The sequence below is a fragment of the Hesperophylax consimilis genome, unplaced genomic scaffold (assembly GCF_061612785.1).
Source record: "Hesperophylax consimilis isolate HC1 unplaced genomic scaffold, BYU_Hcon_1.0 scaffold_32, whole genome shotgun sequence".
Lineage (NCBI taxonomy): Eukaryota > Metazoa > Arthropoda > Insecta > Trichoptera > Limnephilidae > Hesperophylax > Hesperophylax consimilis.
The window spans coordinates 169,980-194,874 of NW_028301262.1; the positions used below are offsets into that span (position 1 = coordinate 169,980).

A 24,895-nucleotide genomic window follows, 5' to 3' on the forward strand; every position below is an offset into this window, starting at 1 on the left:
ATTTGAAAAAAATATTGTATGAAGCGTTGCCAGCGATCCCGAATAATTACCTAAATGGGTAAAAGAAAATTTAAAAAAATATTTATATTATTATAAATTATTGTTTTAATATTGTTTAAATTATTGTTTTATTATATTGTTATAACTCCACTCAAGGGAAGTTAATAATTAATATTATTCAGGTAAAAGATAAGGAGGAACGAGTACAAAAAAAAAGAAGTTACTTCAGTTCGAACACGACTAAAATTTATTTAAAAAAATGTATAAAGAAGGGTTAGTCCTAATCTAGCTTAATGATAGTTTTAAATTGTAATTCTTAAAATTAATTGTCCTTTTTCTTAATCCTAAATTATTGTTCATTCAATGTCTTAAAAGTTGGGTCACGTTACAAGATAAATATGCAAAAATTGTTTAGGCACTTCCCTTTACGATGATTCTGGAACCACGTACTCCACGTTCGCACTTATCACTGATACACAAAAGCGGCAACTTGGGCTGGTTCCGAAGGGCGGAATCAGTTCAGCCTGGGCCAAGGCTCCGGAGGGCGGAGTCGGCAGGCAGCGATTTCTGAGAGGGCAGCTTCCTGGGCGGAAGTTCGCGGGGTTACGGGAAGAGCCTCAGTGACCGCTCCAAGGGGGAGGGCAAGAGGTTTCTCGGCGGACGCGAGATGGTGACTCCTGAGAGGCGAGAGCGTGACTGTCGAGAGCTGAATCAGCGGTATTCACCCGCGCAATCCGGTGACCGTAGCGCGCCTGTGGTGGGGTGCTGAACTATAGTGGTTCCGCTTTACACCACTTCGGTGCGTTGGCTGAGTCCCTGGCTGATTCGTACTAACTTACGGTTCAAAATCTTAATATTATATATTTAAGTATCTTAACATTATGCATGCATACACTTAATTAATATCTGGTTGCAATTAAATTTCTTATCTAAGTTGACAATTACTCTTACATCTAGATTTATACTAAATGTTCAATATTTTAAAATTACGTTTTTAAATATGACCTTCAAACAATTACAATTTAGCCTAGCCTTGGGCGAAGGTTTGTTTTATTGCCGGGTCGCTGGCTTAACGTTCCCATTTCAAAATTACTACTTAATGAGGGTCTAGAGATAAATCTGCCGAGTAATGGGTGTATTTCCAAGTAAGCTTTCTAATTTTTTATTGTGATTTCCGGCCACGCTATTGACTAAATATTTAGGTCTAATAATATCCGACTGCCGCCTCCATCTGCGTGTAAAATCACAGAGACAGATGCAGGCGCACGTGGTTGCTTTGGCCTTTCTGTGAATTCAAGTCACATGGATACCTAGGGACATATTAATATATGTAAGTACATATCGGATAAAAGAATTGTTGTCAATTGTTGTGAATTGTTTCTCTGTATAGTCAATTAACCGCCCCATTAGATGACAAACTCTGTGTTGTTCTGTTGTACCTGCAACTAGAGTTACTCACCTTGTTGTGAGTCTTCTTTGGACCACTTCCAATGGGTCTAAGTCTGTTTTATATTATCCTCCCCAGACTGTCTACTTGTTGGTTTTAATGTTACATGATATTTTTTATATGATCCTGCCCGGACTGTCTGTCTGTTTGTGTAAATATTATGTAATAAGTTTTGCCCGAGTTTAATGTTAAGTAATTGACATAGAACCATTTATTTAATTGTTGAACATAGCCTGACGAACAAAAAACTCTAATTTACTGTTCTTCAAGCTATGGCTGGAGATATCCACCTTAACCAAAATCCAAAATAAATGCGTATTTTGGCCGCCAAAGAGGAACAATTATTTTACCCGTCTGTAACTTTTGCATCGTTTTAAAATCAAATTAAATATGCAAGCATTGCTGATGATGACATAAAACTTGTCTATGACTTCATTATTGTCTGTGTAAAACTAACCTAATTTGATGACTCATCCTTTTTTCATCGCCAGTTGGCCAGTCGCCCCCGGATTTTACTCTCTAATTCTACTTTATATCGCTAACATTGTTGAACCCACGAAGTTAAATTTATCTTCCCGTGCTTGTGATATTTATTAATAAGTACTAATGCTTTTATGAATCACGCTAATTTTGGTAGCGACCGTTATCGGTACACCTAATTTAACAAATCTATTGGCGTTTTGTTTGCGGAACGTTCAACCTGTCAATTAGACGTCTGTTTATTTTAGTAAAAAAATTTTGAAAATATTTCAAAAATTAGTTTTAAATATTCTGTTAAAAGCGCATTAGCGGACTTAATAAAAGCTTTACCGGTCTTTACATTACTTATGGTTATAGTTATATTGAGTTATCCGACGAATCTTTCAACAGATTTCAAATGTCAACTTCAAGGTCAAGATATTCACAATATGTATATCCCTATTTCCCAATATAAGTTTTGCATAAAATATCATTGTTTTGACAAAATATTTAACCAAACAAAATGAAAAGCTCATTTAAAATAGGGTTCCGTCACAATTATGTTCTGTTTCAGGTATACATTTTTGTTTGGGCTTGTACCAATTACCGCAGCCTATGACAGCGGTGCCATGGATCTAGTAAATCCAGAAACTGTGTCCATCAAGACGGAACCAGGGCCCCAGGAAGAAGGCGGTGGTGAAATGGATTTAGATCTCCCGGATGTAAAGAAGGAATGTTTGCAATATGCGGAGAGTAGTCAGACAGCAAGTTAGTTGCATTGCTTTTGTAAAATAAATTGTATGCTATTAATTCAAGTCCATTTTGGATTGCCATGGCGACAGAACATAATATGTTTTTTATCGCTGCCCTCTTTTGCCGTAGTTATTTTAGTTTTTATCTTTGCCAGAAACAGCCAATCTACAACATTAGTTAAACTAAATTAGTTTTATTTAGTTTTCTGAATACTCCACGCGTGTTCCAACTGCTTTCAAGCTATTGGCGTAATAGTATGTTGTGTGGCTAGAAGTCAAAAGGAGGGAATGGAAATAGAGTGGTGAAAGGTGGGAAGTTCCTGTCTATTCATATCTTATCATTTCAATCAATGTTTAAATGGAAAAATTGCTAACATTACACCAAGGCGATACCGATAGTATCTCTTACTCTGGAACGAGCCACAAGAATATATTGTAAAATATCATGTATAAATCAAAAAAATTGCTTGCGCACGATTGGATTTTATCCCGGGACGTCCAGATAACAAGTCGAGAGCCATACCCCTTGATCACAGAAGCCGCCAATGCTCACAATAAGTGGTCGATTCCTCAAATTTTCCATTTTTTCCTCATGAGTTAAAAATACGTATTATTAGAAGAAAACAACATTTCGTCGACTTATAACAAATCCATAATGCAGGTGCTCTAAAGAAAATGTTTATTCCTTCCTGAAGCGGACATCTGGGGTTGTCCTTATTGATTTGATTAAATTAACCTTGAACTCTCTTCATTTAATTTTCAATTCTGCAGGATTAATCAATGATGTATTTTATCGTAAATATTGTAATTTGAAAACTTGTGTTGTTTAACATCGATTATCAATGTACGTACATGTTGTTTTATAGCTTGCATTAATGTGGAGACTGTTACCGTTAAGGCGGAACCCGGATGCCGAGAAGATATTAATGGGGGACTTCATTGTATGGAAATTGACATAGACCTGCCGGATGTCAAAAATGAATGCTTAGAACGCTTAGAAAGAATCTACCAGTCCGGTAAAAAAAATTTCCATCCTAAAATTTTACAATTTCTGCCATCGTAATTTGTTAAATTTTTTTAACAATTTTAGTGCTTTATTATGGTAAGTGTAGATACTATTTCGAATAAAGCCTTTATAAACGTATTAATTTTTTTGGACAGATATCAAGACGCATCCTGTGGAAAATCAATTATTTTGTCCTAATTCTATCTTCTCCCTTTCTAATAAGTCGAATTTAAATAGGCACCTACGCAACCCTGCAGGAAAAAAACATTTTTCATGTTTGGAGTGCAACTATTCATTTTTTCGAAAGGTCTATCTAAAGAGGCACATGCTGACTCACAGCGGCGAAAAACTTTATTCATGTTCTGAGTGCAACTATTCATGTTCTCGAAAGGGCTCTCTGACGAGACACATACTCACTCACAGTGGAGTTAAACCTTTTTCATGTTCCGAGTGCAACTATTCATTTTCTCTAAAGGGCAATCTGAAGAGCCACATGCTGACTCACAGTGGAGAAAAACTTTTTTCATGTTCTGAGTGCAACTATTCATTTTCTCTTAAGGGCAATCTGAAGAGCCACATGCTGACTCACAGTGGAGAAAAACTTTATTCATGTTCCGAGTGCAACTATTCATGTTCTCGAAAAGGCTTTCTGACGAGACACATACTAACTCACAGTGGAGTTAAACCTTTTTCATGTTCCAAATGCAACTATTCATGTTCTCGAAAGGACGCTCTGACAAGCCACATGCTAACTCACAGTGGAGAAAAACTTTTTTCATGTTCTGAATGCAACCATTCATTTTCCAAAGGGGCACGCTGAAGAGCCACATGCTGACTCACAGTGGAGGAAAACCTTTTTCATGTTCCAAATGCAAATACTCATGTTCTCAAAGGGGCTCTCTGACGATCCACATGTTGACTCACAGTGGAGAAAAACTTTATTCATGTTCCGAGTGCAACTATTCATGTTCTCGAAAAGGCTTTCTGACGAGACACATACTAACTCACAGTGGAGTTAAACCTTTTTCATGTTCCAAGTGCAACTATTCATGTTCTCGAAAGGACGCTCTGACAAGCCACATGCTAACTCACAGTGGAGAAAAACTTTTTTCATGTTCTGAATGCAACCATTCATTTTCTCAAAGGGGCACGCTGAAGAGCCACATGCTGACTCACAGTGGAGAAAAACCTTTTTTATGTTCCAAATGCAAATACTCATGTTCTCATAGGGGCTCTCTGACGATCCACATGTTGACTCACAGTGGAGAAAAACCTTTTTCATGTTCTGAATGCAACCATTCATTTTCTCAAAGGGGCACGCTGAAGAGCCTCATGCTGACTCACAGTGCAGAAAAACCTTTTTCATGTTCCAAATGCAAATACTCATGTTCTCGAAAGGGCTCTCTGACAATCCACATGCTGACTCACAGTGGAGAAAAACTTTATTCATGTTCCGAGTGCAACTATTCATGTTCTCGAAAAGGCTTTCTGACGAGACACATACTAACTCACAGTGGAGTTAAACCTTTTTCATGTTCCAAGTGCAACTATTCATGTTCTCGAAAGGACGCTCTGACAAGCCACATGCTAACTCACAGTGGAGAAAAACTTTTTTCATGTTCTGAATGCAACCATTCATTTTCTCAAAGGGGCACGCTGAAGAGCCACATGCTGACTCACAGTGGAGAAAAACCTTTTTCATGTTCCAAATGCAAATACTCATGTTCTCAAAGGGGCTCTCTGACGATCCACATGTTGACTCACAGTGGAGAAAAACTTTATTCATGTTCCGAGTGCAACTATTCATGTTCTCAAAGGGGCACGCTGATGAAACACATGCTGACTCAAAGTGGTGAAAAACTTTATTCATGTTCAGAGTGCAACTATTCATGTTCTCGAAAGGGCTTTCTGACGAGACACATACTAACTCACAGTGGAGTTAAACCTTTTTCATGTTCCAAGTGCAACTATTCATGTTCTCGAAAGGACGCTCTGACAAGCCACATGCTAACTCACAGTGGAGAAAAACCTTTTTCATGCTCTGAATCAAACCATTCATTTTCTCAAAGGGGCACGCTGAAGAGCCACATACTGACACACAGTGAAGAAAAACCTTTTTCATGTTCTGAATGCAACTATTCACTTTCTCAAAGAGGCACGCTGATGAAACACATGCTGACTCACAGTGGTGAAAAGCTTTATTCATGTGCCGAGTGCAACTATTCATTTTCTCGAAAGGGCTTTCTGACGAGACACATACTAACTCACAGTGGAGTTAAACCTTTTTTTTTTATTTTTTTTTTTTTTTATTGTTTATTTGCAAAAACAGTATGAACCAGAACATTGCAATATCGATAATTAACATTTACAAAAAAGTGAATAACAAATAGGTACATTTACAAGTGGGACAAAGAAAAAAGTTTCAAATTTAGATTTACAATTTTAAGTATTGAATAATAATATTTCACGCTTAAATACGTTGTAGGACATGTGGAAAATATCCACATTTCCTGCGAGGCAGTTAATTAACCTAGTGATTCTTCCCAAAGGCATCACCATTGGTAAGTTAGTTCTGCACCTAGGAAGAATCAAAAGCCTGTGTTGGCGGCGTCGCGCAAAATTATCCGGGACATAAAATCCTATTTTAGCCAGAATGTCTGGTATTGATACTAAACCGTTTAGTAGCTTATACGCCATCAGGAGTAATGCAACATCCCTTCTGGAACTAAGGCTGCATACACCCAGCATTCCCAAGATAAATGCTGTTGGAAACAGCCATGGGTAATAACCAAACTCTCTCATGTAGAGGTATCGTAAAAACTTTTTTTGTATCTTCTCGACCTAGTACATAGACAGTGTCCTCTGGCCCCCATACCTGAGATCCATTCTCGAGAATGCTACGCACTAAGCTAAAGTAAAGCAGCCTTATTACTGCAAGGTTGGTCAAGTCTTTCGAATTGTGTATGACAAAACCCAACATCTTAGTGGCTGATTTACAGATCTTTTCAATATGAGCGTGAAATGTTAAGCGAATGTCGTACACAATTCCTAAGTAATTGCAAGTCACCATGTGCTTCAGTGACGTATCTTTCATTTTGTAATTAAAATATATGGTCTTGTGTGCCCTTGTAAAGAACATCACTGAACATTTTTGGAAGTTGAACCCAAGTTTGTTATCAATACTCCAGTCAATAATTGCATCGATATCTTCCTGGAGCTTTCTACAGTCTTCTATATTTTTCATGTTCCAAGTGCAACTATTCATGTTCTCGAAAGGACGCTCTGACAAGCCACATGCTAACTCACAGTAGAGAAAAATCTTTTTCATGTTCTGAATGCAACCATTCATTTTCTCAAAGGGGCACGCTGAAGAGCCACATGCTGACTCACAGTGCAGAAAAACCTTTTTCATGTTCCAAATGCAAATACTCATGTTCTCGAAAGGGCTCTCTGACAATCCACATGCTGACTCACAGTGGAGAAAAACCTTTTTCATGTTCTGAGTGCAATTATTCATGTTCTTTAAAGTGGAATCTGAAGAGCCACATGCTGACTCACAGTGGAGAAAAACATTTTCATGTTCCAAATGCATATACTCATATTCTCAAAAGGGTTCTCTGACGATCCACATGCTGACTCACAGTGGAGAAAAACCTTTTTCATGTTATTAGTGCAATTATTCATTTTCTCAAAGGGGCACGCTGAAGAAACACATGCTGACTCACAGTGGAGAAAAACATTTTCATGTTCCAAATGCATATACTCATATTCTCAAAAGGGTTCTCTGACGATCCACATGCTGACTCACAGTGGAGAAAAACCTTTTTCATGTTATTAGTGCAATTATTCATTTTCTCAAAGGGGCACGCTGAAGAAACACATGCTGACTCACAGTGGAGAAAAACCATTTTCATGTTCTGAGTGCAAATATTCATATTCTCGGAAGAGCTATCTGACAAGACACATGTTGACCCACAGTTAAAGAAAACCTTTGTCTCGTTTCCAGTGAATATAATAATTATCTTTTCTTATGAGCCACATGCTGACTTACAATTAAAAGTTTACGGAAAACATTTTGAAATCAAATATTCAACCACACTGCTATTCACATACTTCTCTATGAAATGCAAGGTAATATGTTCACACGAAAAAAAATTACAATCGTTCGTAAAGCTAAGGTTGAGAAGGTTTATTTTATTTAATATTTTTTGGAAGCAGCTCCGACTCACACAGCTCGTACATCTGAGAACGTTAAACGTGTTTCTCAATTTTTTAGAAAAAATTAAATACGGCCAACGAGATCGAATTTTTGGATGTGTTGAAGAACGATAATGCCGGCCTATTGTCAGTTTTCAAAATAATACAAAAAATCCAATTATTAATTAACATTATTCCACATACCCACCTTCATGTATTTGTTACTACTATGATAGCCAGCGAAAAATAATAAATTAATATAATAACTTATAAGTGTACATATTTCAACTCGATTATATAAACACTATAATTAACACTGTAAAATAGAAGTAGGCCGAGTGGCCCAGTTCTAGCATTGTGAACCATGTCATTTTACTTACTTCATTATTAATTCTCTTTTTCTTAATAAATATAAATTTTAATTTGTTTATTTCCATGTATTTTTGTAATTATCATATTTCCTTAAATCATTATTGATAAAAAAAAACATATATATTCTTCATCTTGATGCTCACAAGTCTTTTAAAGACAAGCACCTGCTTCTTTAGAAGAAAATCATTTAAAAAAATGAAAAGCGGTGAAAAGTAAGTTGAGGAATTATTTTAGTTAACATAAATGATTAAACTCTGTAAATTGATTTATTATTTAATTTAAGAATAAAAATTGTTTCTGACAAATATTCATCTTAAGTTAGTATTAATCAAACTTTTTAATCAATAATAATAGTTATATATATTTTTTTATATACAAAAAGGCAAAATTCAATTTTTATATCAGATTTTAAAAAAATCACAATTTAGCCTAAATATCAACATCAAACGAAATGAATAACAATCCAAAAAGTTTTAAATTGCTAACAAAGACTCTTTTAAAATGAAAGCATATTTGTAATTAATTAAAATAAATGTTATGGATTATGCTTTAAGGCCAAGTTTAATAGGGACTGTCTATTGGCAGTTCTACTCGTATTTGTTATAACTTCTCGTTTAGTATTGGTTTTTAATCCTCTGTCCTCGTTAGTTGTTATCCGAAAATATCTTTATTCCATTCGTCCATAAGACCAAAGTGCTCATCAAAATATGTTCCGTAGAACTTTGGTATAAAATATACAAAGATTATTGTACTAAAGATGTGTTACGAAGGTTAAAGATGTGTTCGGTGTTAACCCTTTAAATATTAGGAAACCAAATTCAAAGCTGTTTGGGACTTTGGTCTCTCTTATAATTAACCAGTTGAAATTAAACTATGTAATATTTTGTAATAAATTCATTCTGTCGCCGTGATAAAACTGTTGTGAATAAATGTTGACAATATTTTGTCTGACCTAACTGACCTACCTCAATAATTAGAACTAAAACAAACCATCACAAGGGGATTTTCAAGTCTGTCCCCTGAGGTTTCGTTAGAAGATTCAAATACGCATGCGCAAATTCATAACATTTCATACAAGAGTATTCTGTCCAAGTAGAATAATCACTTTAGTGGGAATAAATCCCTGGGGTTGTCCCCCAACTGCGCAGAACGTTCTGCGCATAACTGGACGCTAGCTAGTTCGGGCTCGTCCGTCGCGTGTTCGCGTTGGTATTAGTTAGTATGCTGCAAGGAACGGAGGAGGCTAGTCGCACGTTCGTCGGAAGAAACTTTTCAAATTTCGAGCTTAAAAATTACCCTAATGAATTTTTAGTTGAAATTTCTGCAACTGTTAATTACTTTCATGTAAAGAATGCATTCATTATTTTTTGCGAACTGAAAGAATTGTCATTTTTTTCTTGGTAGATTTCTGGAATATCTGTAGTGGGGACTGTCCCCACGGTCCCCTTATGAAGAACCGCCACTGTTCATGATTGCATGAATGGGAGGGCTTTAATTGTTTGATAGTTTGTGAAATTTCTGCACAGTTCGTTGGGTTTAGTGTGAGAATATTATCTGTTTCACTGGTAGACTGATAGATTATGTCAGCAAGAGCATTTTCATCGGTTGATGCCTTATTTAAAATTTGTGATGCCAGTTTTTTGCCGATATTACAAAAGTATTCGTTTATGTGATTGGTCACAATGTCTGGATGGTCGTTTAGAGAGATGTCCTGGCCGTTGATATTTAATTTATTGAGTGGTTGTGCAGGGTGATCGGTATTAGATATTTCTTTGATAATATGCCAGATTTTTTTGTTATTATTACTGGCTCTGTATAGTTTTTCTTTGTAGTAGTTTTCTTTTGTGGTTTTAACGAGATTATTACATACATTTCTGTATTTTTTATAAAATATTTTGGCTTGAGTGTCCGGATTATTGAGTAGGTTTTTGTGGAGCTTGTCCCGTTTTTTAATACAAACATTTAGGCCACTGTGATCCATGGTTTCAGTTTTTTTTATTTTTTGAATTATTCAAACGGGATTCTTCGGTGACATCCTCAATATGTTGCAAGACGATATAAGAAAATGTATTAAAAGCAACATCTACATCGTTGGAATTTAGAGTGGAGTGCCAATTTTCTAATTTAATTTTAGAAGTTAGTTTCTCGAAATTTACTTTTTTCATTTTTATATTATTACGTGACGTTCCGGTAGTGGGTTTATTGTGCATAAGGCCAATTGCTACAGAGAAGTGATCTGTTATGGTTGATTGATACACAATCCCCTGGGCATTTTTTTTTGTTCTTCAAAATATGTGATCAATACATGAATTTGTCGTATCAGTTTCTCTAGTAGGAGCATTAATATAAGAAAGAAGCCCGTGTTGAGTCATAAGATTTTTATAATCGAGTGTTTGCGTTGCCTTAGGCTTAAGTAAATCTATGTTAATATCACCAATTACCACTAGGTCTTCATTTGATGTACAGTTAAGTAAGGCCAAGTCTAAGGATTTAAGGAAGGATGAAATATTTTGGTGTTTAGGTGACCTATATAGTGCCAGAATTGCGGTTTGGTTGGTTTTTATTTGAAGCCAGTTGGCATGTTCAATGGATAACTCAGAGATAGTCGGGTCCAGCTCGGATTTGACATAGACAATTACTCCATCTGACTGTGTATTATTATTTTGTGTATTGAATACCGTAAATCCTGCAATGTTTTTATGAGTATAATTTGATTTAATCCAACATTCAGTTAAAAATATTACGTCGAAAATATTATTCAAACCGGCAAGTGTTACAAGTAGATTATCATAGTTCCTGTCAATACTACGAATATTAGATGAAAACATTTTTAATCTTTTATAGGGTTTTAGAATGTCTATACATTTCGAGGGATCATTGGTTTCAGGACTAATTACGTGTCCAAGGTTTTCTATTTGTAGATTAATATCAATCATTTCTCTAGACTGAAATTTATATTTTTTTTTGTTCAATCTTTGGAAACCAATACTCAAAAAAAAATAATAATAATTAAGTGCAAGCTAATGGTACTACAGGCATTTTTAAAGAGTAGAGGTAGGTGTGGTATATAGATCGAACAGGGTAAGTGAACATGTGTGAAGTATATGATTGCAATAAATACGTTAAAACAAAGAAAACAGTTATAATGATTTTTGAAATGTACAAATACATAATTATACATATTTTGCTTTTGTTACTATGATTCATATAAAAACTTACAAGGAAAATATTATTGGCTAAATGACTAATTTTTTTTTTCATAAAAAATATTAAAACACTTGACTTTGTAATGAGAAGGGTAGGATTTGTGTATAAGCTTGAGATTGTAGTTAGTAGAGCACTATTCATGCCGTTAATATTACTTACAAAATGAATAAGGTGTAGATTGCTTCGATATATTGTTTGCAGTTGAGTAGTAGACACTGTTAGTACTTGAATGTTATTAACAAGTGTGGTTACAAATGTGGAAAAAATATAGAATAACTGATAATAGCATATTATAAAACAATAATTAATATCCAATGTAATAAAGTAACATAGCAGCACTGTACCTTGTATAATCAGTCACAGTAATTGACGTTTTTCACGTTCAAGGTCAGCGACATTATTTATTATGATTATCTTGGATGTGTCAGTTTGTCTCAAAAGAATTCGCCATTCAGAATTCCATGAGTGTTTGTAGTTATTCTCTCTGGCAAATTTTTTGGTTTGAGATAACAGAAATTTTCCTTTTTGAGTTAAGTGTTCGGACACATAGATGCGTTTGGCGTCTTGCGATAATCCCAGATCCCTTGTATTTAATTTATTTGTCGAAATTGTGGTAGATTTCTTGTAACTTTTGATTTTGGAAAGGAAGTCGTCACGTGATTTAATGTTGTTGAACGTCGCTATAATCGATCTTGGATTTTTCTCGGAAATTTTCGGTCCCAATCTGTAGATTTTTGATAAAACAGATTGTAATGGTGCGTCGGTATCATTGTAATTAATAATTTTAGAGATTTTATTAAGAACTTCTACATTATTTTCAGTGTCTGACTCCGGAACACCTCGTATATCGATATTGCAAATTTGACTTAAAAACTCAAATCTGTCAATTTTTTCATCCTGTTTAGAAATAATATTTTGTAGGACAGTGTGTTGATTTTTTAGTAAAATTATATCATCCTTGACTTTTTCATGTGAAAGTTCGACAATCTTTAAGCGCTTACTAAGATCTTCTTGTTGATCTGACATAAATTGTATTGATTTTATGATTTCTTGATTTTGTGAGATGAGTGCTTCGTATTTATTTACATAGGAGTCAAATTTTTGTTCTACGAATTTCATTACGGATGTTTTGAAGTCTGATAGTTCCTTTATAAATAGATGTGACGTTAAAATATCATTTGCGCCGTCTGTGGTTGTGGTTGATAAGTTTTCTGTGTCATTTGATTGATTTGTGTTTACAGGTTTTAGCGGTTGGGTAGACTGTTTTGCTTGTTTGACAGAAGATGGCCGTTCATGTTCATCGAATAATACGTTGTTTGTAGGTTGCTTTGGTTTATTAGGTTTGATATTTTTAACGCATTTTTTACACTTCCACTGTAGACTTCTTGCACTACGCCGTGATGTATCAACAATTTCTGCACAGCCAAGATGGTAGTTTTTTTCACAAACACTACAGCATATAAAGTCTGATGGGGTATCAATGTTTGATGCACGTTTATTCATGATAATGATGTTTTACACGAGTTTATGGAAAAAAAGTGTTTTTTAATGGTTAATTTTCTTATATGATGGTAATCAGTTGACGGCCGGCATAGTCAAGTGGTAACGCATTGGACTGCCATTCCGAAGGTCGCGGGTTCGAACCCGGCGTGCGCAAATAAATTTTATTTGATTAATTTGTGTTATTTCACAATTAATTAATTAAAATAATATATAGTATATTTGCGGCACATTCCAGAGTGGAAGATACTACCAGTATCGCCCTGGTGTAAGACCACCATTCAGAATTGAAACGTTGCTCCAAATGGCTTTAGCCGTGTTTAATGACTAGATCTGAATAGCCAGGTACTTCCCAACCTTCCTCTTTCCCTTCCCCACTTACCTTCAACCTCACAACATCCCCCAATTGGGGATGCCATAGTCTCACTGGCTCCAGACGGGAGCAGTTGGGACTCTTGTGAGGTATTCAATATAAAAAATAAAAAAAATCAGTAATCACTTAAGCGTCACTTATTTCCGAAGGAGACACTTATTGTATATTACAGCAGTAGATTCTTTCAAGTAGTAATTGACACTTCGTGGCAGTATTGAAATTAAGGTAAAACACTATAAATAAGTCAGTTCGCGAGATAAAAAATCTCTGGTTTGACGCGTGGTCTCCAATTTAGAAAAAATGTGCACTTAAAACTCAGTTTACAGTTGTTTTGTTTAGTGATTTTTATTAATTTGATGTGGACATAGAAATACGTCAACACTAGACTTGGTAGGGTAGGGTACGAAAAAAATGCTTCTTAAACTGATCCATATTATACGATGTGAATAAGCTTAAAATAAAGTAAAATAATGCTTATAATATATGGAATGTAATACGACAATTGGGTTTATTCTCTTTTTCACATCTATTTTAAACAAGTTTTCATAGCACAAGCCACCATTTTGCCGTGTTATTTCGTAAAATGAACCGATGATGCCTCGACCATAGTTCGCACAAGAATGATGACGTCACGTTTGCTAAATTCACGGGAGGCCATACGCGAGCACAGCCGGCTCCAATGGAACCGGTATGAGGAGTGGGGAATAATACGCTTTTAATCACTTAGGGCAGGTCTACTAATATTCATATAGCCAGTCGGAAGCGAACCGTCGCGACCGTCGTTAGATGTGCTCGCACTTTTTTTAGCATCTGCCGATGGTTTTTTCATGTTTACAGCAATTAAATTACAATTGTTATTACTTTTTATATAAAATATAGTAAACATAATCGATTAGCTATGAATGTTCATTTTTTTCCGATATTAAATCGCTTATTTTGAAATGTGTATTGACTACACAGCATCGGAACGCGTGGATTTTTTTAGCACAGTAAGGGAAAGGTTAAACGTATTCCGTTTAGGTAGTTTAGGTTAGGTTAGGTTAGAATATGGGAAAAGGTATTAGAATTAAATCACAAACCAGTCTATACAAACCTAGCGTAGCCCACAAACTACTTGAAAACTGGGATATAACTCTAAAGGGGACGCGAGCAGGCGTTATTAAAGGGGCATTTTTTTGCTATAGAAAATCACAGTTAGATTTGGTTAGGTTATATTATATGAGGCGTGTTGAAACAAAGACAGCATTCTCCACCATTGGTGTAAAATGAGTTAGATATGGCGATGGATAGAGAATCAAAAATACTATCGACCGCTGCAAAGATGTTGGAGCATAAACGACAATATCCCATACATTTTTGAATTTTAATATTTAGTTCCACAACGAACATGGCAATCTCCTTTAGGTTACGGAACAAAAACAGCAGTTTTTATTTGAGCCAATCAGAGACCAAGAAATATGATATTCAAAATGGCCACCCCATACAAAGTGTGAACAGCTGGTGTGATACATTAGCTCGATTTTTTAATGTTTTTGTGGTGAAAAGGTGATTTATACTACTGTAAACTTTATTGAAATCAAAGATGGAATGTTTTCTCAATGAAGTTACACCAGAAATGGCAAGGAAGCGTGCGAAAAAACCAGAAATGTCGTAGAGGAATGTTGCCATAAAACAGAGGTTAGTAATTTATTTATTTATTTATTTATTATTTTATTTACGCCCTTATGGGCTTTTACATGAAAATATACATTTACATTGATTACAATAATTGAACATAAGAAGATAAATGGAGTTAATTGTAAGAAAGCAACACATATAATAAAATTTTGTGCAAATTAGCAAAACACTAATAAGATGGATTCAATATAAAATATACCCAAGCATGAAATAGTAAGTAAAAGAAAGTTCAACATAAAAAGTAAGTAAGTGGGTGTGTTTAAACCCAGTATTAATTGTGTGTTTAACAAATCGATAAACCAATATAAATTAGAGTGTAACTTACCTACTCGTGAGGTAAAGAACATTATAACAGAGATTTAAAAAAAAAAATAACAAAATAAGAGTTGCACCTGTAAAAAGCAAAAACTAATAGAATTTAGCAATATCGACATGAATAAGAAATAATAAGATCTGAGATGGAACATAGTGTTATGTATAAAAAGTAGTTAGTAGGTATATGCATACAATTATAAGTGTATAGTAGAGCAAATAAAAAACAAACAAATATGGATATAATTTACTTGAAAGGTTTCGAATGGGAGAAGATGTAATAAAATTATTAAAGCTATAAAAGTTAATTATTAGCCGATAGAATCGAAATAAGTTGCCTTTTAAAGCTCACAAAATTGTCAAAACCAAATATATCTATAAGTTCACAGTATTTATTCGCAAGGTTGTGAATTCTAGGAATTGGTGAAAAAATAGAATAATTAGTGTTGAGGTTCTTGTTAAATTTAAAAGTATCTTTACTGCGAGTTTGCCTAGCAGGAACATAAACATCAAACTTTTGTCCGTTTGGTGAAATGCCCATATATATGTTTTTAGTTCCCGCGTAAGATAAAGTGTTATATTGTGATAAAGAGGATTCTGAAATATTTATCTTACGTTTATTGTTTGGTACTAACCTATTTAATATAAAACATAATATTTTTTTCAGATATTCGGAAAAACAATTCCTGCTCACTCAACAATTTTTGCTCTTATTATTATTATTATTTACCATTTTTCAATATTATTTTGTACTTAATTAATAATTACTTGATAAGCTACTTTTGTATTTTTTAATTTGAAATTAAATTCGTTAGAAAATATTTCAGAAATTCCAGAAAACAATAATATTATTTATGATGACAGGATACTGTGTCTTTTATTCGTCACTATTTTGTTGGTTTTGTGTAATTAATTATTTTAAGAGTTACATATTAGCATTAAATTGCTTTCTGTTCTATTCTTATTTTTTGTACCGTTGTTACTTTGCATAATTTTTTCAAAATATGGAATCTATCGCATTGCACTACCGCTGCATACATTCTTTAAAATTACCTTTCCAATATGTAAATTGTCTTGTGTTGTAAAATATGTCTTTCTGAATAAATATGTAAAATGATACTTATTACTGATTTCCGTGTTTTACTGTAACCTAAAAAAATGGCCTTTTCAGTTCGTAACAAAACTAGCAAAATCCACATGTGTTTGGAACAAAACCGGCAGTGTCCAACCTTCCAGAACAAAAGCAGCAATATCCATCTATTAATTGAAAATAACTCAATAATCTACCAATTAATCGCAATAAAATATACACAGACTGTTACTTAAGGAAATATTTACTAAAAAAATCTATACTTTATAGTTACGGTATTGGAAAAAAACAAAAAAAAAACATTTATTGCATTTTACTCAAAATGAAGAGAAGTGGAGATTGCTGTTTTTGTTTCAACACGCCTCATATATTTAATTTAATATTTTCAAGATTTTATTTTCTTTAACTGAATTAGTTCGTAGGTAGGTACTGTACCTAACCCGCGCACTGGCTAGGTAAATAACTAGTTGTATCAGGAATATGCACATTAAAAAATATATATATTGTTTCCGTTGTTTTTTGCCGGTTTAGTTTTCAGTAGATTTTCCCGGTTTTTCCCAAAATTTGCAATGTCGTGTGCTTCGTGCGTAATTGGTTTGACAGGCTTTTTGAGAATTGTTGATAAGATTGATGAACTGTTACAGTGGTTAAAGAATCACGGCGTTATACGTAATGAAAAAATATGTGATAATTGTGAAAATGTGTGTATATTATTAAAATCGGATTTAGATATGTTTGCCAAAAAACTTCTACAATAAGTGTTGGTCACAAACGTATTAAAAAGAGGTGTAATTTTAGTGTTTCGGCCAGAAAAAATACTTTTTTTTTCTAAATCAAACTTATCTATGGAAAATATTTGTAAATTTGTGCTATTTTGGGCAATTTTGCGACCACCCAGAATATCGCTTATCAAATTAGAATTAGGAGTCGGAAACAATACTGTAGTTGACTGGTCGTCATTTTGTAGAGAAGTGTGTGTACAATGTGTGTATAAAAATAAACAACAAATCGGAGGTGTAGGTGTTACGGTTGAAATAGATGTGGCCAAAATAGGAAAACGAAAATATAATAGGGGTAGAATTGTAAAGAGACAGTGGATTTTCGATGGTTACGAGCGGGGATCAAATGTTCGTTTGTGCAGTGGAGGACATAACAAAAGAAACTCTCTTAAGATTAATTAAAGAATATATTTTGCCGGACGAAAATAATTTCGGATTGCTGGAAAGCTTACGACTGCCTCAAATACGAAGATTTTGAACATTATTGTGTAAACCATAGTTTACATTATTGTGTTAACCACAGTTTACATTATTGTGTTAAGCACAGTTTACATTTTGTGGATCCGGAAACTGGAGCACGTAAGCGTAGGGAGTGTGGCGAACCCATCGCTCAGGGAGTGGAAACACGACCTGCAATAGCCATCCCAAGCTAAGGTGTGAGATACCGTGCTCAGGGCTGAATGACACTGGGGAACAGTGTCACGAACGGTTCCTCCGAGACACAAGGTCGTATCTCGGAGTATACAGACCTTACCCCAGCATTCGGGGCTCTGCTGGGGTGGACCTTTTATTTCCCTAGATACTCGTGGGACCAAATATGGACTGTTCAAACAAAAACCAAAACAACACTGACGAGGGACCTTTAAGGAACCTAGGGGGAGTGGAAGGAGGAGTTGAGGCCGCCTCGGTGGACTCATCCCTCTTGGGGCCTTTGAGGAACCAAGAGGAAGTGGAGAGGAGAGATGGGACCACCCTGGTGGACTCTTCCCTTGAGGGGCCCTCTGGGAACCATAAAGAAGGACCTCCGACGGACGCAACGCGGCGGGATCCCCCAGGGGATCCAGACGTGGAAATGCAGGGACCATCAGGGGACCTGGAAATTAACTTCTTTAAGAACCCCCGGCTCCAACTGGGGCCCTCGGGGAACCAGGGGAGAGGGGGGGACTTAAAGAAGAGACTTACTCCAACAACCACCGCTGAGGAAGACAAGGTAAAGTCCATGTCAGACGGTGTGAAAAAAATTCACATCAGTAAGAAACTCAGTGGGGCTGCGAGGAGAAAACTCAAAAGAGAGAAGCAGGGGCGGCAGGAAGGAAACCAGGAACAACCAGGGACTGTAAAAGTCCGCTGGGGACAACCAGGGACCTCGAAGGCCGGAACCAGCAAACCAGGGACAGACCGGAAGCTAACGGGGACCGCACAAGGTAACCGGGAGCAACCTGGAACGTCCGGGGAAAAGAAGGCCGGGAAGAGGAGAAGAACCTCACCGGAACCTAAACCCTTGGGGCTTTCACCGGGAAATGCCAGGAAAAAGCCCCGAGGAATTCTCACCTCTGCTACCTATGCGGAAGCCGCTGGAAGTAAAATTCGGGTGGCTGTTGTCCATAGAAACAGAGAGGAAGAATTTACAAAAGAGCAGGAGGCCCTCGTGAGTGAGGCGGCCGCGGATCTGATTTTGAGCATCCCAAAGGGGCAGTTCAAACCCAGATTCGACGAATGCTTCACTCAGAGGGGCGTCCTGAAAATGACCTGCTCCGACAAGGAGTCAGAGACATGGCTGAGGGAGATGGTGCCGACCATACGGAAATGGCAGGGCTGCGACCTGGAGGTGGTGGGGTTGCAGGAACTGCCAAAGTACGTAAAGGTTATGGCAGTAATCCCCGAAAATGGAGCAGTAAGCACCGAGAGGTTACTACAACTGCTGGAGAACCAGACTCCCCGGCTACACACAAATGGATCGTCCACGACTCGATCAGGGATAAGAACATGTATCGCCTGATCATGAGTGTGGACGAGGAAAGTGTGAAGGTGCTGAGGTAGATGGGGATGACGGCGCATGTCGGGATAAGGAAGGCCACTTTCACGGTGCGCTCTCCTAACACCGAGGAGCGTAAATAGGAGGAATAACTTAAGGATTAGGCAGAAATGGCTAAAAACTTACAGTTCATTCAAATAAACTTGCACCGCAGTCCGGCAGCGACTGCAGTGCTTAGCAGTAGAGTCACTCGGGACAGTGTGGACGTCGCGCTGATCCAAGAACCCTGGACTTATAGGGGGAAGGTCAGAGGACTAAACATGAACCAAGGTCTAATCTATTATAACGAGTCGGGGGACAGACCCAGGGCCTGTATTCTCATCAGAGGGATACCTGGCACACTGCTACCCGAACACTGCAGTAGGGACTTAGTGGCTGTGAAGCTACAGGTCACGCTGGACCAAAGAAGCAGGGAAGTAGTTGTGGCATCAGCATACATGCCCTATGACTCTGTGGAACCACCACCCTCAAGGGAAATAACGAGACTCGTCCAGGACTGCAGGGAGAAGGGTAGGGAACTGATACTCGGAGCAGATGCTAACTCGCACCACACTGTGTGGGGGAGTACGGACATCAACAAACGAGGACAGGACCTCCTGGAATACCTGATGACAGTGAACCTTGAGATTCTTAATAGAGGTAGGGAACCCACCTTCGTTATAAGTAACAGACAGGAGGTGATAGACCTGACCCTAGGAACATTAAGAGTCTCAGGATGGAGAGTATCGGACGAACCATCCCTGTCGGACCACCGACACATAGAATTTAAACTAGAGGGAGAAACAAGCAAAACGGGGACCGATACATATAGGAACCCAAAAGCAACTGACTGGACTAGATATTCGGAGGAACTAAATATAGGAATGACAAGATTCCCAGCTAAATACGGCTGCCCCGAAGAAATTGAGGACGCAGTAGAAGTACTAAGGGACTCAATGATAAGGGCATACGAAAATAGCTGCCCTCTGAAGACAAGTACCAGGGACAAAACACCGTGGTGGAGCAGAAGACTGCAGGAGCTACGGAAAATAGTAAGGCAAGCTTTCAACAAGGCCAAAAAGTCAGGAAACTGGGATGCCCACAAGCAATACCAGAAAGAGTACAAGGTGGCAATCCAGAAAGCCAAAACATGCTCCTGGGAGAAATACTGTGGGGAGGTGGAAACCATCCCACAGACTGCAAGAATCCAAAAAATTCTTGCAAAAGACCCAGGGGCAGCAAAAGGCCCATTCAAAAAAGCTGATGGAGGATATACCAACAGTTGGGAGGAAGAGTTGGAGGTACTGCTGGGGAAACATTTTCCCGGCTACAAAAAGTTAGAAGCAGATGATACCGGTCCACCACCAGCCCGAGTTACACGGGAAGGTAAGGACTGGGACACTGCGGCTAAAATAGTTACTCCCTCCAGAGTTAAATGGGCAATCAGAGGGTTTGACCCTTTTAAAAGCGCAGGAGAGGATGGAATCTTTCCGGCACTTCTACAGAGGGGCCTAGATACAATCCTACTTCCGGTGACGAAGATCCTGAGGGCATGCTGTGCCCTCGGATACATCCCCATACCATGGCGGAAGACAAGAGTAGTGTTCATACCCAAACCGGGGAGAGCTGACTACGATCAACCAGGTGCATTCCGCCCAATTAGCCTCACCTCATTTCTTTTGAAGACAATGGAGAGGCTAATGGACAGGCACATAAGGGAAGGGGCACTGAAAGAGAAGCCCCTCCACGAGTTACAGTTTGCTTACCAAGCAGGTAAGTCAGTCGACGCGACACTGCACAGGTTGGTGTACAAACTGGAGCAGGCACAAGCGACTGGGGAACTGGCGGTAGGGTTATTCCTGGATATAGAGGGAGCATTTAACTGCACCACTATTAAATCCATTGATGAAGCGGCAGAAAGACATGGACTCGACAAAACCACCAGAAGGTGGCTGAGGAACATGCTCTCAGGCCGGATACTTACGGTGACAAGGGGTGAGGTAAGCATCAAAGTGCTGGTGACACGAGGGTGTCCACAGGGAGGGGTCTTATCACCCTTGCTGTGGAGCCTGGTGGTGGACAACCTCATCCGGAAACTCAACAACAGGGGCCTATATACGCAAGGGTATGCGGATGACATTGCAACCATAATAAGGTGTTGGGATGCAGACACAACCCGAGGCCTTATACAGTCAACACTGGCAACAGTGGAAGAATGGTGTGAAGAAACAGGACTGTCAGTCAACCCAGACAAGACAGAACTAGTAATCTTTACACGTAAAAGGAAACTAGAAGGATGGAGCAATCCATGGAAAGGAATTAGAACCCTCTGACACGGTTAAGTACCTCGGAGTCATCATAGATGCCAAACTGAGCTGGAAAAACCAGGTGGAAACTGTAGGCAGAAAGGCCTGTGCTCTGATGTGGGCAACTAGGCGAATCTGCGGCAGAACGTGGGGTCTCAAACCTAAAATGATGCAATGGCTTTACACAGCCGTTGTAAAACCAAGGATCATGCACGCAGCCCTGGTCTGGTGGAGGAGAACAACACTGAAAACAGTGATGGTCACACTCAATCACATACAGGGACTTGCATGCAGAAGCATCACAGGAGCCATGAGAACCACTCCAATACTAGCCATGGGAGTGTTGCTGAACCTACCCCCACTAAACATAGAAATAGAGGGGGCGGCGATGGCGGCAGCCTACAGGTTACATTGCAATGGCCAATGGAGAGGAGAGTTGCCCAGAAACAGTCACACGGAGATAGGAATAAGACTGAGGGCAATTAGTCCGACGGCTGGGATGAAGCAGGACGGCAAGCAAGCCGAATACTTCTTCGGACAGTTGTTTAAAGTGACGTACCCCACAAGGGAGGAATGGGACTCGGTCCCAGGTCCAAACTCCAAACAGGAACTAATCTGGTTCACAGACGGGTCCAAGATGGAGGAAGGAACAGGGGCCGGGGTCTGTCTACAGGGATCTAAGAGGGAACTCAGTATACCTCTAGGAATGCACTGCACTGTGTTTCAAGCTGAGATGAAAGCCATCTTAGCCTGCGCACAGGAGAATATGAGTATCGGGTACAGAAATAAGAACATAAGCATATGTTCGGATAGCCAGGCGGCCTTAATGGCACTGGAAAGTAACCGATGCGACTCCAGACTGGTGATGGAATGCAGGACTATCCAAATAGAACTGGCGACCATCAATAAAGTAACCCTGCTCTGGGTACCAGGACATAAAGGTATTGAGGGCAACGAGCGGGCTGACGAACTAGCAAGGAAAGGGGCGAAAGCACCACTTGCGGGATCTGAGCCGGCCGTAGGAGTAGCAGCTTGCCACACCAAACTACATATCAAGAGGTGGGTCAAATCCCAACGCTGGAAGGAATGGAAGAAGGCACCCGGAATGAGGCAATCTAAAGTACTCATAAACGGACCGGACCCTAACCGAACCAGGCAACTACTCGATATGGACAGAAACTCACTGAGGGAACTGGTAGGACTATTAACGGGACACTGCCATCTCAGGAGACACATGCAACTGTTGGGAGTGGAAAACACCAACATCTGTAGGAAATGTGAAGAGGAGGAAGAGACTCCAATTCACCTATGGTGCCAATGTCCCGCTCTGCTGGGAATAAGGCTCAGATACCTGGGAAGACACAGTGTGGAACCAGAAGACATCGCCACATATCCAATGACAGCCCTGGTGAACTTCATAAAAGGGACCGGGTTACTGGCAAGGGAATGAGGTAAAATGGGAGATAGTACAATGGGCCTATGGCCTAAGTGCTCGCGGGGAACATAAGTAAACCGCCTCCGACTTTAAAAAAAAAAAAAAAAAAAAGGAGCACATACGCAACATATTGAACGTTGTTGGAGAGAAGTTCGAAGCAGTGTGTCAAGATATGGAAGGTCAGAAAAACATTATGAGGGCTATCTGTGCGAATTCGTTTGGAAAAGGTCCCTTCCGAACCCCCACGACCGACTACATTCATTTTTTTAACATGGTGAGCACGGTGTATGACACGCAACATCAGCTTGAAATTAGAACCGATGAAACGCAGCAACAGTTCGAACCCCAACCCAGTACCAATAGTGCCGGGAATGATTTGAATTAGGTACGTTTGTTTTTATTTTGATAATAATTTATTTTGTGAGGTTGGTATTTCCGGCAAATATCACATTATTTTGTTTCTTTGAAATCTCGTGAACGAAAATGTATCATGGCCAGGGGCGTATAACTCCAGTCTGACCTTGTAACCCTGATGGGAGGAGTTATCCTTTACCCAAATTCTTATAGACAAAGCTGTTGTGGCTGAAAGCTCGGATCTCATTGGCTCAGAGCAAAAATTGTAGTTTGATCTCTCTCTCTCTACTAGCGATGGGCGGAATCGATGAATCATCGATGGTTTACTCGATCTTTTTTACCATTCGAAATATCTCGATTCATTGTCAGAATTAATTCGAATGCAACTCCGAGACAATCGTTTTGAAACGTCATCGAAATTCGTCGCTGTGATTGGTCAGAAATAATCGATGCCAGCCAAGCGTTGTGATTGGTCAGAATTAATTCGAATGCAACTCCGAGACAATCGTTTTGAAACGTCATCGAAAGTAGTCGCTGTGATTGGTCAGAAATAATCGATGCCAGCCAAGCGTTGTGATTGGTCAGAAATCATTCGAATGTTCAGTCCGAGATAATCGTTTTCAAACTGTCAGAATTCGTTCGAAAACGCAAATCGATTCTCACATTCGAGAGGTTATATTTCGAGATGTCAAAATATCTCAGATTGCTTGACAAACGAAGTACATTGTTGGCTGCCTACTGAAGCATGTTGATGTTACAATCAACCTCGTGTGTGAATTGTAAATTATGAATTAATACTTTTTGGTGACGATTTACGTTTCCAGTAGGTATAGTTTATGTGTTAAAGATTTTCATGGTGATAGTTTTTCACAATTGAAGGTTTAATACCTACCTATGTTATTTTTAGGTTATGTATCATCTATTCGGGACATTCGGGTAGTGTATATTTAAAATAAAATAAACCAATAACTTAGCAAACACCATTTTTATATTTAATGCTGATCGGGTTTCACTACAACCGTAGCTTCTTCGGGCAGTATACAATATTCAGTATGTATTAAACTCATCAAGTGACATGTGTTCGTTCATATAAACATAATATATCTGCTACCTTTGCTACGAACAAATATATTTAATTTATTTGAAATTAACATGAATGAAATTAACATCGGTGTCTCTTAGTTAGTAATTAAAATGAAACGCTTTCTGTAGTAAAATAACTTTATTTACTTAATAATAATTTGTGAATTGCATACAAATTACAAATGAATGAATGGTTTGTTTTGGGTTCTAGTAGGCGCCTACAACGTACATGAGATTTAGAGGTTATTTTTAACAAAACGGCATATAATTATTGTCTTATTATTAAGAGGTACATTATAAATATTATTAATGGGAATTTGTACCCACTGGCTACACTAAGAAGCTATTCAGCAGGAGCTTACAATATTATATAAAACAGATATCAAAGTACAGCAAATGAAAATTACAGCACAATAATAATGTACATAAAAATATTTTTCTTGTACTTAAAAAACTTGTATAGTAATTTATTTTAATTGTACGTATGTAGATATTCGAATCTTATTAATTATTTATAAAAATGTTAATTGCA

At 37.9% G+C, this 24,895-nt stretch overlaps 1 long non-coding RNA gene across 1 annotated transcript; it reads left to right on the plus strand.

Moving 5' to 3' along the window:
• Nucleotides 1–3,628: 3,628 nt before the first annotated feature.
• Nucleotides 3,629–16,126, plus strand: LOC149409248 (uncharacterized). The gene is made up of 3 exons (XR_016305220.1): nt 3,629–3,674; nt 14,918–14,990; nt 15,970–16,126. It is a non-coding gene; the product is annotated as an uncharacterized LOC149409248 (long non-coding RNA).
• Nucleotides 16,127–24,895: the final 8,769 nt, after the last annotated feature.